This window comes from Phaseolus vulgaris, chromosome 4, assembly GCF_051622355.1.
Source record: "Phaseolus vulgaris cultivar YP4 chromosome 4, ASM5162235v1, whole genome shotgun sequence".
Lineage (NCBI taxonomy): Eukaryota > Viridiplantae > Streptophyta > Magnoliopsida > Fabales > Fabaceae > Phaseolus > Phaseolus vulgaris.
This window is the reverse complement of record NC_143501.1, coordinates 37,221,339-37,236,003: the sequence shown is the minus strand read 5'-3', so window position 1 is coordinate 37,236,003 and position 14,665 is coordinate 37,221,339.

The window sequence follows — 14,665 nt, the reverse complement described above, 5'->3', positions numbered from 1 at the left end:
ATAGATTGTCTAACTTATGACATGTTAAAGATGTGGGATGGTCTCTTATGTACTGTAGTTGTACAGAACATTTGTTAGAACGTAAACACATTTCAAATCCTCAAATGACATATATATAAAGTTCTTAGAGTGTTTTTCTTATCATCAAAAATTCCACATAAGTCTACACATCATCTGACTGTCTAGTGGGATATAGATAGTCTATAAGGTCTTTACACCATCTAGGGTCTTAATAGACTATACCAAGCCCAAAATAAATTATGCCCGACAGGGTATGGTTCTTTATAAATTTTGGATATTTTTAAAAATAATATTGGTTTTAGCTTCAAACAAAAACCTGAAATATAAAAAAATCCCAATAACAGTAAATAAATGTTTTAACTAAAAACTCTATACAAAATCATATAATTTAACCTAAATTTTTATCAATAAAAGAAATTATACTATCTATGTTGGAGAAGGAAAGTAACTCATTGTTCTCTCACATTTTGACATCATCATTGCAGACCTAAAACATTTCACCCACTTGATTATAGCATGTTCATAAAGGTAAAATAGAAATATAATATATATGTCACATTTATCTAGGAGTCAATGACACCTAACCAAATAATGGCTCTCATCCAATACGCTCTCATCCAATACATCACGTAGTAGCCACATTCAAACAAGTTTATTTGTCTATTACACTAAAATAAGAAAGAAGTGACAAAAATTAATTTCATACATCTTAGACATAAAATAATTTTATACGTATTACAATATGCCTACCCTTAAGGTAGATGAATTATAGTAACCTTGCTCTGCTCCTTAAATTTAAAACGCTAGTATCAGCCACAACTCCGCCACAACTCCAATTAAAACAAAGACATATGTTAGTTCAAAATACATTTATACTTGCAACATAATAAAAAAATGTAAAATTTTACCCTTATGATAAATTTTTCATTTCCCGTCTGGAGTTTTTTTTGGAGTGAAAAAAAACCACAATACTATGTAATCCTTTGGAATAATTGCAATCAATTGTCAATGGAACCTATAGTCAATGATAAACAGTTAGTTATATAATTACCATAATTTTAAAAGGTAAAAGTTAGAATACTAGTCCTTCAATACATGGAGCCATGTAAATATGTCTCTCAGAGTCACTCATCCCTATTTGCATGTATCATTGGATTTGAACCTTTATGTTTCCAAATTTCTGGATGCTCAAGAAATCCATGTTTTTCTTATTTGTCTTAGTCCACACTTAATTTGTCCATGTACCTAACATAATGAATTATAAGTTAAATGTAATTATTATAATATGAAAAATATAGACAACATTAAATGACTTACATGGCCCATAAATGAAATGTTTAACATGGAGGTTCCCCAAACAACCTCCAATGCATCTAGTAAGGATATGTACATAGTAACAACAGTATTATCAATGCCAAATAATGTTAGAATTAGAGGGCTAATGTTGTGAGTTGATTTTAGGATTGCACATTTTATTGGTTGCTTTTTTGTTTAAGATTTTTGATTTAGTAATTATGGTAAGAATCCTAAGAAGATTCCCACTGGAAACGAACTTAACCAAGTGGTTAAGTAAGTGTGAAGGTTCACTTCAGAAGGGCAAAGAGAAAATACAATTATAAGGTGACAATGATGCATCGAAAAATAGAGACAAGGAACAATTAAAGAAAAAGAACAAAGTAAAGAACAAATTAAAGAGTAGAATAAGATGAATATGGAAGGGAGGATGGCGCAAAATAAAGAGTAAAGAGGAAGGGATGAAGATGAGTGATGCAAAAGCCACCACTTGAGATATTACCCACCCAAGATAAGACCCTATATGAGAGCTCACAAGTCTCACAAAATCACTTATGCAGAGTTTCTTTACTTCCAATTCAAGTTTAAAAAGCATAAGGCAAGACACCCTAATTATAGGAAGGGGTGCCTTGGTGGGCAAGATAGGTGAAGGGTAGAAATGGCAAGGGAGAGGAGCTTCCTAGGGTGTTGCCATGGTCAAAACCGCACCTTTAGACATAACTTCTAGAAGGTAGGTTAAACACCCTAATTCTAGGTGACTTGTCTTGAAAAATTGGGCTTGGTACAAACCCATTCCGCTAAGTACACTCCCTTTTATGCTATGTGAATCTACTCTAGCCTATTTTGCAATTTGGACCCCAAAAGTGAGCCCAAATTATTTACAAACATGTTTTTGTCTTTTAAGAAGACCAGAAGAAAGAACAATTGATGTGCTGGTCTATGCCAAGTTCTTTTTCTAATGAGGTTCGTCTGATATTTGGTGGGGCCTTGACTTGATTGCTGAGATGACTGCTCATAGTGTGAATTGTCTGTTGAGTCCTTGGTCATCTTCTTGGCTACTTGGATGATCGTATCGGGTAAACAAGAGAGGGGGGGGGGAGGGCTGAATTGTTTTTTAAAGATTTTCACAAAGATTGAAGGTAGAGTGAAAAACTATGAAGAGTGAATCAATTGAAAATTTTGTTCAACCAATAAAAAACTATTTTAAGTTTGATTCCAGAAAATCAACTTGTTGTTTATACCAATAGAATTGAAAAACAATGTTAAAACGATTTATGAGTGTAGGGATAGAGACAATCACACAAGATGTTTATATTGGTTCACTCTTAACCAAGAGCTACATCCAGTCCTCGGCTAACCACTGAGAATTCACTATGTAATCAAACCTAGATTAAAAAACACACACCAAAAGTGATGATCTTGAACCCCTTAAGAACATACACCACTCTTTGGAAAACACCATAGTTTCCAGAAACACCTTCTGAAACTGCCTCACACAAGAACACATAAATACAATGTTCAAATTTAGAAGGGAATAGAATACACCTAGGTAAATCAAAACTTAAAGTTCATAAGTATAAAACTCAATCCTATTCCACACACTTGAGATGATCCAAAGCTTTTGAAATATTGAAAACTGTTTTTAATAAACTTTCTTCCTTAGTTAATGCATGGAGCGTAAAATTATCTTTTTATACCCCAATCAAATGGTCAAAGCAGTTAAATCAAAAACCAAAAGTTGTTGGAATCATTTAAAATAGATTAAAATCATTTAACAAAATTCTCTTAAGGTTTTCACAAAAACAACCAGTTGATTTATCGAAATAACCAGTTGAATTTGTTTGACAACAAAGCCAAAACAAAGCTAAGCTTTTCCAAACCATTTTAAAAACCACAGTGTCAAACAACCAGTTGAATCAACATTTCAACTTGTTTAAATTTCACACCCTTTTAGAAAACCCATCTTTTAAAAAAGATTAAGATTCAAATGAACATGGATCATCTTAAGGAGTGAATTGACAAATTCAAAAAATACTAGACAACACACATAACCAACAACAAAGTCTTCAAGCTTTCCTTATAGATTTGAAGACATCAAAACATCTTGTTCAATAAATATTTTGTTGTCTCAATGTATGACTACTACAGTGGTTTCGTCCTCAACTTGGATAATATGATTAGAAGTCGAGATATTGGATCATCCTCAACTTGAGTAATGTTGGGTATTAAAAAAATTATTGTTATTTATTGGGTGTTAGGATGAATTTAAAGAGTTTTTTTTTTTTTCTTGTGGTGGGTGTGTTTTAGAGGCAAAGTTGCAATTGCATGTTAAGGTAACTTGTGTATTAACATCATTTTCCAAAGTAATATTTAAAACCAACAATGTTTATGTATGCATAGTTATAGCCTTTTGCTCGTATGGACACGTAAAGCAAGTTGGATTTTAAACAATTGAATTCTTAAGAGAATTTTGTTTAGAACCCTAAACACAATTTGGTCTAGCGAAGATTAAATGCTTAAGAAAATTGTGTTAAAGTCTAAAGGGATGATTGAATGCTTAAGTGGTTGGTGCTTAAGCGTGTTTTAACCTACATTTAAGTGAGTCAATAGGTAGAAAAATGTTAAGTTTTTCTCACTTCATGCTTGTTAGTTTGCATTTGACAATGATGTAAGAAATTTAGGACAAGGGGAGATAATGTGACTTTGTAATGTGTATAAAAGTAGGAAATATGACGATCCCGATATATTGAAGGTTCACCGTTTAAAAAAAGTTTTGTGTAATTCTTATTATTACTCCAATCATGAGGGAAGAGATTGAAGTAATTCCTTTTGTGTGTGAGGTCGACCAATCATACTTCGTTCAACTAATGATAAGTGTTGAACAATTGATAATGGATGTTAAACCCGAAATAAACATATGTACTGAATAGACTAATTTTGGATTTAGGTATGTTAGTTTCTTGTACAAAAGTATCACATTTTATATAATTTATCCAATGAATGGGAATACGCTCAGCGAATTTCATCCACAGAGTAAAAGATTAATTTATGGATAATATTTTACTTGGCAAATCTCAATATAAGAACGATAAACAATTTCATTAATTAATTTTTCTTATGTTATTATAAGTTGTATACGGGTTAGAACATTCATAAATACTTGATTTAACTTATCAAAACAAAAAATAATAATTTATTCAACAAAATTAGTTTATAAAAGAACAAGGCATGTCTAATATACATTTAATTTAAACTTAATAGACTCGTTTTCCTTAACACTCTTTATTCAAAATTTAAGAAAAATTAAAATTGATTGAATATTGATTATGCTAATATTCATATTTATTATATGAAGTAAATTGAAATATATTATAAGGTTAATAAGTAAAGACATACTTATGTTATTGGGATGATATATATTGTACCGGTGAGGGTCGCATGACCGATATAACGTCCCTGATCCCAACGTCAAGCCGACCGATAGCTCAAGTCTAGTTACGCTCAACCAAGATCAGCAAGGTCAACCCATGATTAGGAGTTAGGTAATGCAACCCTAATCACGGTCCAACTCTTTAATCAGGCCCAGCAAGGTAAGACCCATGATAGTGAAATAAATAGCACACATTTCAAGAATCAGGTACGTCATTATCTACAGTACTCTAACAACCGAGTGTCAACCCCTTTTGCTGACTTGAGAGTCAGATCTGAGTGCCTTCTGCAGGTATACCCCCAGTTCGGAAATCACTAGGAGATCGAGATTCGAGGCTAGAAAGGAACAAGGGAGGAAGTTGAAGAGCAGTACGACCGACCGATAGGAGAGAAGAAGGCGTATCCTCTCAATAGTTCTCTGGCCCCTACCCTCACACGAGAACATATATATGTATATGTGTGTGTGTTTGCATATGTGTATCTGTGTATATGTCTATGTATATGCCTATGTATATGTATCTTATGTATATGTATCTCAAGTTAAAAATTTGATAAAAATATAAAGTTTCTAATTATATATCTAGTTAGATAGGTAAATGTATTGTGTCCCGAGATTTAATGACTGTTTTTAACATTAAGTTGAGTGAAAAGTCATTGATATTCATCCAAAAAGACAAGAAATGATTTTATCATAAGAGATTTTAGATAAGATCTACATTTGAGTGATTAAATTATTAAACAAATCAGATATCATAACAAGTATTCTAGTGTACTAAAATAGTTTAACATAATTAATATATATATATATATATATTCAAAATTTGATAAAATATCAAGTTTTTAATTATATATCTAGTTAGATATGCAAATGTATTGTGTCCTAATATTTAATGAATGTTTTTAACATTATGTTGAGTGAAAAGTGATTGATGTTCATCCAATATTCAGAAAGATAAGAAATGATTCTATAATAAGAGATTGTTAGATGATATCGAGTGATTAAATTATTAAACAAATCAATATCATGACAGACATTATAGTGTTCTAAAAATAGTTTAACATAATATATATATATATATATGAAAATTTTCATTATTATGTGTAACTATATCTTAAATTAAATAGTTAGTTGATACTTAAATTTTATTTATGATATGTTCTTCTCTTTTGACAAGTAGCACATAATTATATAGATCCTAGAATGAAAAATGTACGAGACTTTCTTCCGTTTACCATCTTTTATCTCTCTCTATATATAATATGTACCTATAGACGGAATATGTAAGTAAAAAATTTATATACATTTTACATTTTATATGTTTTAAATTAAAATATTTTACAATTGTTAACCAAAATTACTTAATACTTTTTTTAATTTTTTTATCATTAAAAAAATAAATTAAATAAAAATATTTTAGAAATATCTGTCTTATATAAAACATAATTTCAATCTATCAATACTCTAAATACTAAAAAAAATTAAAAAAAATCCTACATTATATTACCCCTTAATACTCTTTTCATTATATTTATAGTTTGATAAGGTTATTGTTATTATCCAATATCACCATCTGTAATATGTTATGAGCTCACAAATTCTAGAATGATATAACAACGATCAATCAAAATGATACGAATAAATTAAACACGAGATGTATAAATATCTATATATGATGCTCAATTCTCTTGGAATACCATGTTCTTTCCAATAAAAAGAAACAGTAAATTAGTAAGTTTTTGTGCAACAAACCTAAAAGAACTACAGAAAGGAGGAAAAAGAAAAGACGCGAGAGAACTAAAAATAATAATTTGAAACATATATATGTGTGTGTTTGATATGAAAATAATTCAAACGTGCATGCGTAAATTATAAAATCTTCCTTTTTCTTGCAAAAAGGAATACTTACCATCCTTGTTTAAAGATACGACGTTTTTTATCAGCAAAAACACACATGCAAGGAATAATTTAGAAAAAAAATGTTATAGTAAGTATATATGAACAAAAAGCGTATACTGAAAATAAATCATTATAAAATATATCGAAAAGTCATTTTCTGAGTGGCAAAATATAAGTGCATTGAGTTGTTGATTCATTGAAGGCTGAAAATAAGGATCAACTTGAATTAATATAGTCATGTCATTATGTTGTTGTTTCATATCCAATTTATCAGATGCAGATGCAGTGCATTTCCTTGTGACTGTTCTTGGTATTTTATAAGGCCATGATTTACGCCTCAGTTTGTGCTTATTGTCAAGCTGCTTGCGATGGCAACCTGAAATTGAGGTAACTAATTACAATATTTTTTTTTAATTATTGGTTCAGGATATGTTTTTTAAAAATTAATTTATAAATTCGTTAATTAGATAAGTTGGAGGCTAAGAATTGAATAAGACAGAAGTTATAAGCTAAAAACTAACTCAACTTCTACTCTGACTTTGAGGCTGATATAGATTAAGTAGTACAAGCAAATTTGTTTTTTGCATTAATTATAGTTTACTTTGGTGCTAATCAATATTATAACATAACATTTTTTACATTAGTTTGTAGTTTACAAGATGTTGATGTTAATCAACCATATAACTTAACCTACACAACTATGTAAGCTTAAATTAAATTAGAAGGGTCAATAAATACTAATGTTAATGTTTATGTGACAGTAAAATTGCTTAAAACATGGATGGATACTATTAAAATTGGCTTGAACCATCAATTATATAGATGCAAAAATTTAAGTTAACATCGCCCTTTTTTTGAATCTTACTATCACTTTGTTTATTTATTACTCACATATAGCCTAGATATATAAATTAATAAAAGCATAACAAAGTAATAATATCAATAATAATAATATAATAGTAAATAATAATAATAATAAAAGTAATAATAATAATAAAATAATGATAATAATAATAATACGCAACTATTCTTGTTTTCTTGTTATCATTGATTATCTATAGCATTTACTCTAAAACGGTAACATATTGCAAATTTTTAAAAAATTCTCTTTTTTTCTCCAAAAAAACATCAACCTTTCTTTGAAATAGAAATTTTATTAATGAATCAATCATATTATTTATTTATTTATTTAGAAAAAAAGAGAATTATTATTATTATTTTATTATTATAATTATATTTTTCAAGTTTTTTGAATTGATAAGGATGGAATGTTATTTTGATTGGCAAAAAATAAATAAATAGATTTAGAGTATTTAAGAGATGCTTCAACCCTTAAACAAAAGAGTTAGCTGCATGTAATAGCTTACAAAAAATCAAACATGAACAAGGTTACAAACATCCAACTTGTCAAAATCTGTAGTCGATCTCTTTGTTCTACACTACTATATTAAGTAGAAAACAACTTTAGAGACAAAAAATAATTAGTTATTATATTGACTAAATTAGATACTATTTTATACACTAAAAGATTATTGATATCTAAAATAGTTTCTATATTTATAAATTATTTTCTAAATTGATATCCAATTAGCTACCAATGTTTTAACTACTTTTTTTAGAATCTAAAGTAGTTGATAGGTAAACCCTTGGTAGCTAATTAGATACCAATTTAAAAATTACTTTATAAATTTTATTAATAATAGAAACTACTTTTAGATACCAATAAATTTTTTAGTCTCTAAAATAATATCTAATTTAGTCAATATAGTGACTAATTATTTTGTTGTCTCTAAAATTATTTTTTATTTGATGATTTTCTTGTAGTGTATTTTAAATGTTGTTAAACTTAAATTTTGGTAACTAATTAGATACAAATTTAGAAACTAATTATTAATAATAGAAACTACTTTAGATACCAATAATTTTTTAGTGTCTAAAATAATATTTAATTTAGTTAATATAGTGACTAATTATTTTCTGTTTATAAAATTAGTCTCTATCAAATGATTTTCTTTTAGTGATAGACCTTGAACAATGATTTCAGACACGTCAATAATAACGTCATTATTGTAAGAACTAGAGTTCTAATAATGGTTTGGATTGTCATTGCAAGATAGAGTTTTAATGATGATTTATAACAAATTTGTTGTTGTAGATATATTCAATAATGATAAATAACACTAAAAATATTGTCGAAATAAAAAATGGAAATAAAAAATGGAAATAATGACGATTGCTAAATAATTGTCATTAAAAATGTCGATAGTTATTGATAAACCGTCACTATATCTTCTTTTATAATTTTGGCTTATTGTGAATATTTTTTGAAACCTGCAAACAGTCATCACAAATAAATATATTGGCACAAAATATATGGAGCAGATTTTTCTAACATATTTCATTGCTTCTGATTCCAAAAATTATGTGTCATTGAAAAATTGTAAGATTTTGAAATTAAGTTAACATAAGTTCATAACTAATTATACAAATTATCAGTAAATTGGTGAGTTATATTATATTAATTTCAACCTCTATCAATACCAGGTCATACAATAGTTGTCATGCACTGCATCACGTAGTAGCTGCACTCATAAATTATATTTTGTTTATTACACTACAACTCAAAATAAACTAGATTAGATCAATGAATGAGAAGGAAAAATTGAAGGTGAAGTGCAACAAAGTGAGCTTTTGTGATCTTGCACTTGACCTACCACTTAATATGTTATACTTAGAGTAAGCACTAAAATATCAAGATTTGATGTTAGAATACATAACATTATGTCAATGTAGTAATAGATGTTAAATGTGTTGGATTTATTAATGTCTAAGTTCAAGAGGAGGGTGAATTGGACTTATAAATTCTTCGCAAAGAAAATTGTTTTAAGAAAGACTGGCAGAAAAGAACAGATTGATTTAGGGAAAAACAAATTTATTTTTTGATTCCAAGAAGCAGTTTCAGAAATACAACAGATTGGTTTTAGAAACAACAAATTTGATTTTGACTTAACAATTTTAAACACACGCAAATCAAAACAATCAGAGACAAAGATATTAAGAGTAAACCTTAATTCTGAAAAGCAATTTTCAAAACCTTTGAAAGCAATTTCAAAAAGATAAGGATCCTGAACAAGATTGCTTTATTGAGCACCCGTTTTACTCAGTCAAAGATTACAAATTCCATGAATGTTAAGCAAGATCAAAGCCTTATCAGAATCTTGAAAAAAGAGAATATGATTTAACCCAGCAACAGTTAAAACAACAAATTCATTTTATCACAGATTATTAGACTTCAGATTTAAAGAAGTGATCAAGAAGAGAGAAAGGCACACACAATTTTATACTGGTTCACTCAGCAAGAGCTACATCCAGTCCCACCTTATACCAAGATGGATTTCACTAATGCAAAATAATCTTTATAAACACTATTTGGTTCTTGAACCCTCCAAGAACAAGATTACAAGATGAAATACTCTATTTTAGCAGCATACACACCTCTAGAAACACTATCAAGAGACACAAATACAACCACTATTACAAAAGAAAAATGTAAGAAGGAAAACACCTGGACTGCAGATACAAAAAGTTTGAAACATGACCCTCATAGCTGTAGCACAAGAGCACTTGAAGGTTTTCATAAAAACTTTTAAAACTAAAGCTCACTTTAAATCTCAATGAAAGCACTTGGAAACTATATGCAAATCGTGAATGCAAGTTGTGTTTTAACCTAAGATCAACCCCTCCTTTTACAGGTTTCAGATCAAAACAGATTTTCAAAAAATAGTTAAGAACTGTTATAAAAATAACATATTAAAGTTCAAAAGAACATATTGTTTTTTGAAAATACTCATAGTGGTAACATAACCACTTTTAGATCAATTGAAAACTGAAATGTGAACAAAACAGAATTTCGAAAAAGGCAAGCAGTTTTGATGCAGTACCAAAAGAATCCACTTGTTTTGTCAAATAACAAATTAAAATTTGTGCAGAAAACAAGTTTTTGAAAAACTGAAAATAGCTTTTGAAAACACTTTTTAGGAAACCCTTGTGCTTGAGCTGATTATTGTGGCTATGAGATATATGGTAGAATTACAATGGAAAAGGCTATTTAAAACAATTATAACCTAACAAGGCTCATGAAAAACATCTTTCATAAACCTTCAAGCAAATTTTCTTCATCAAACACCTCCTTATCCAAGTTGAGTAGAGTCTTCAACTATCTTCAACAAAATGAAATTGACTTACTTCTCTAATATTTGTTTAAAGCATTTAAGAGGTTTCTTATGCAAGAAGCATAACCATGCAACAATATGATCTTGGACTGGTATAATTAGTAACTGCCAATGACACATGCATTGCATTACAAATTAGTTACTACAACATATTTAAATCATGTACTATATGTTATTGAATAAAGATGAATTTACTTGTAGATATATGGAGAAAATTAAATTTGTTTTCATCCCTTTATTAAGGCATTGGTGGGTACGTTTGTGTTTCTACTCTTTTATTATTCATTGGATGAATGAGTTGATGGTCCAAAAACCCATATATGTCATGTTTCCCCTTACCCAAACACAAATCATACATATGCCTAAATTGTAATAAATTATTAATATAACACACACACACACATATATATATATATATATATATATATATATATATATAAGTAAGGAATATGAAGGTTTTAAACGTTTCACTTACATAATCCATAATTGCACAATAAATATATTGAACTCCGGATTGCTCGATGCAATCTCCAACAAATTAGATATGTGTATGTACTATGGTACATCACTATCCTTGCAAAAACATTTTCATCCCATGGCACCTATGCGGGAATTGTATCAATGGTCATAACAACCTTCGCTACTGCTTCCATAGGATTAGTGGCATATGCTTAGGTCGTCTAATAGTAGTAGCAAGAATATCATCTTGACCATGAGAAACAAAAGTACTTTGGATTCTCTGCTCAACAAGAGAATCCTACAACAAACCAAAACAAATTATGAGATTTTATATTAAATATAAATTAAAAGTAATACAAGTGAAGCATATTTACTTACAATTTGCTCAGTTTTTCAGTGTGATTCATTAGAAGTTCATGTCCAGACTTTTTAGACGAGCTTACTTCCATTTTTCATGGCGAGAAGGTGGAGATGGAAGATTAATAGAATATCCACTAATTCTATCCTCAATAGAAGCAAACCATGCTTTAAGATTTTCTCTAATCATTTTCTACTATAGCTTTGGATAACCACCACGAGACAATAATTGGGGATCTCATTATGAACCTAGATGGCCTGTGCTTTCTTTCGAACATTCTATCAATATTCAAATGAATTCTATCTAGTAATTAATAATACATGTAATACAAACTATATTCCTAAACAAAACAAGTGATATTAACCTCTCATCTCTTAAATCGAAGGTTTTGTACGAACTACTATCAAGTTTATTCGTCAATACAAAGCATTTGGTATAAGAATTTTTACATTTCTTTGGATCAAATACATAAGTTGTTGTGAGCTTTGATTAAAAAGACAAAATTTTATTGTCACCAAAGATAGAACGATCGATCTCAACGTTCCTACATTTGGAATATCATATTACATCTAAATTGCAATAAAGTTAATTAGTTCATAAATAATGTAAACAAGTTAAAGTCGACAAATTAACTATACTCATTTACCAAAACATCTTATCAAATCATGTTCCTGTCATGTTGAGTAACATGATCCCAAGAGAGAGTCAAGATAGAAATCTTTTCACTAGAAAATGCTCCGAGATAATTGTTGAAAGATTCAAAAGTTGGCTAGTAAACACGTTAGTGTCGACATTAATAGTTAATCTTAACCTATCACCATCAACTCTCTTCATATATAAAGACCTTAATTTGGTAGTCCATACCAGATATTGAAGAACATGTCAAAGAAAACATTACAAGAAAATCATGAAATAGAAACCAATTTTAGAGACCAAAAATAATTAATTGCTATAGTGTTTAATTAGAGAAATTTTAGATACTAAATTTTTTTTTGGTTTCTAAATTAGTTTCTATTATGGTTAAATAGTTTCTAAATTGGTATCTAATTAGCTACAAAGGTTTTAACTACGAATTATTTAGATTCTAAAAAAAGTCTACAAAGGTTTTAACTACCAATTATTTAGATTCTAAAAAAAGTTCTAAAAAAGTTTTAATTAGTTTCTATTATGGTTAAATAGTTTCTAAATTGATATCTAATTAACTACCAAGGTTTTAACTACCAATTATTTAGATTCTAAATTTGGTAGCAAAAACCTTAGTAGCTAATTAGATATCAATTTAAAAATCATTTAACAATAATAGAAACTAATTTAGAAACCAATTTTTTTTTAATTTTTAAAATAATTTCTAATTTAATCACTATGACAATTAATTATTTTTTATTTTTAAAATTAATTTTTAATAATTTTCTTATAATATTAATGACTAAGAATACACACACGTGTAGACAGCATGTGCATACACAAATACAAACACGTACACACATTTTTTTTATAATTAATTTTTAAAATTTAATATAGATACAGTTAGTTGAACCATTAAAAAAATGTACACTTGCATAATGTTCGAGAACATGATACCTAAATTGAGAAAGAAAATAAAAATGAAAGAGTCAATAATGCAGTGACAAGTGACAGGAGCATGTGGTCGTTCCAAGGCTGGCAGTTAGGCAAGGAATGCTTCCTTCCTGTCCATTTCTCTTTATATAAGTTAAAAGTAAGGCTGCGATTGTCTTGTAACTAATACCAAAATTACTCACGTTTGTTTATGGTTGTTGTTTAACGGATCAAGTTTTTTTAAATAAAATTCTTCAAGAGGATTCATGAAAGAATAACACACAAAAGAAATTAAACTTTCAGATAATTTAACTCGTGTATTTTTTATTTTTTTAAAAAGAAATACAAAATAGACTGGATATCAATAGTACTATCTAGGTCTTCCAGTAGCCACATTTTACAGAACAGTTTATAAAATTCCTCTCTTTTTTTAACTTCTTAAAAAATTAATTTGAAGTGAAATTTCTGAAGATTTTTAAGATGCTTGTTTATATAATTCTTCTTGAAGGTTATAATGTTTTTTCCTGCATAATGAAGGATAAGAATGTATCCAGTAATGATACCTGTGAAATTTAATTTATTCCGGTTATTAATACTTATCAGAAATTAAATGTAGAGTAACATTCATATTATGCATATATAGTGAAATAAACAACATATAAGAAATAATTAATAAATTTATTATCATCTTATAAAGTTTTAAATTAGAAGTGGTGGTATTGTTAACACATTTTGTGGACTTATTGATCCAAGAAATTCTTATTACAATCTTTTGAGCTGGACATTGATTTTGATGGCATTGAATGTGTCCAAATCCATAAAGGGTTCCAGAAGAAGTCTTATATTATATTTTACTTGGATTTAACATTTTTTTCATGACCGTATACTGATTTAATAGTTTATATTATTAAATAATTTCTATATTTGTATATACTAGGTACCAAAATTTTAATTATCAAATTTAAAACTTAATTAGTTAATAACTAAAATTATTTACTAATAATAGAAACTATTTAATATATTAATAATTTTTTAAGTCTCTAAGTCTAATTTAATTAATATAGTAATTAATTATTTTTTATAAAATTAATTATTATTTAATAATTTATTAGGTATTTAATATTTTAAATAAATTTTATAATTTTAGTTAGTATTTTTATGCAATATGAATTGTTAATCATGTACAAAAAGTTTGAAATTGTAATTCATCTAGAAGCTCAATCATACATGATAAAAGGTTACACTTATTGATAGCCAGTTGTTTTAGAATATACCGCCGACATATAAACCAAAAGAGACTTAACTACGCTACTTCTTCCCACCATGGCCATAAATTGAGCAAGAAACTCTCTTCCTTCAGAAAAACAGAAAAGTCCAAACAAATCCTTGACTTAGGAGAGAAACAAATTGAAAATAAGA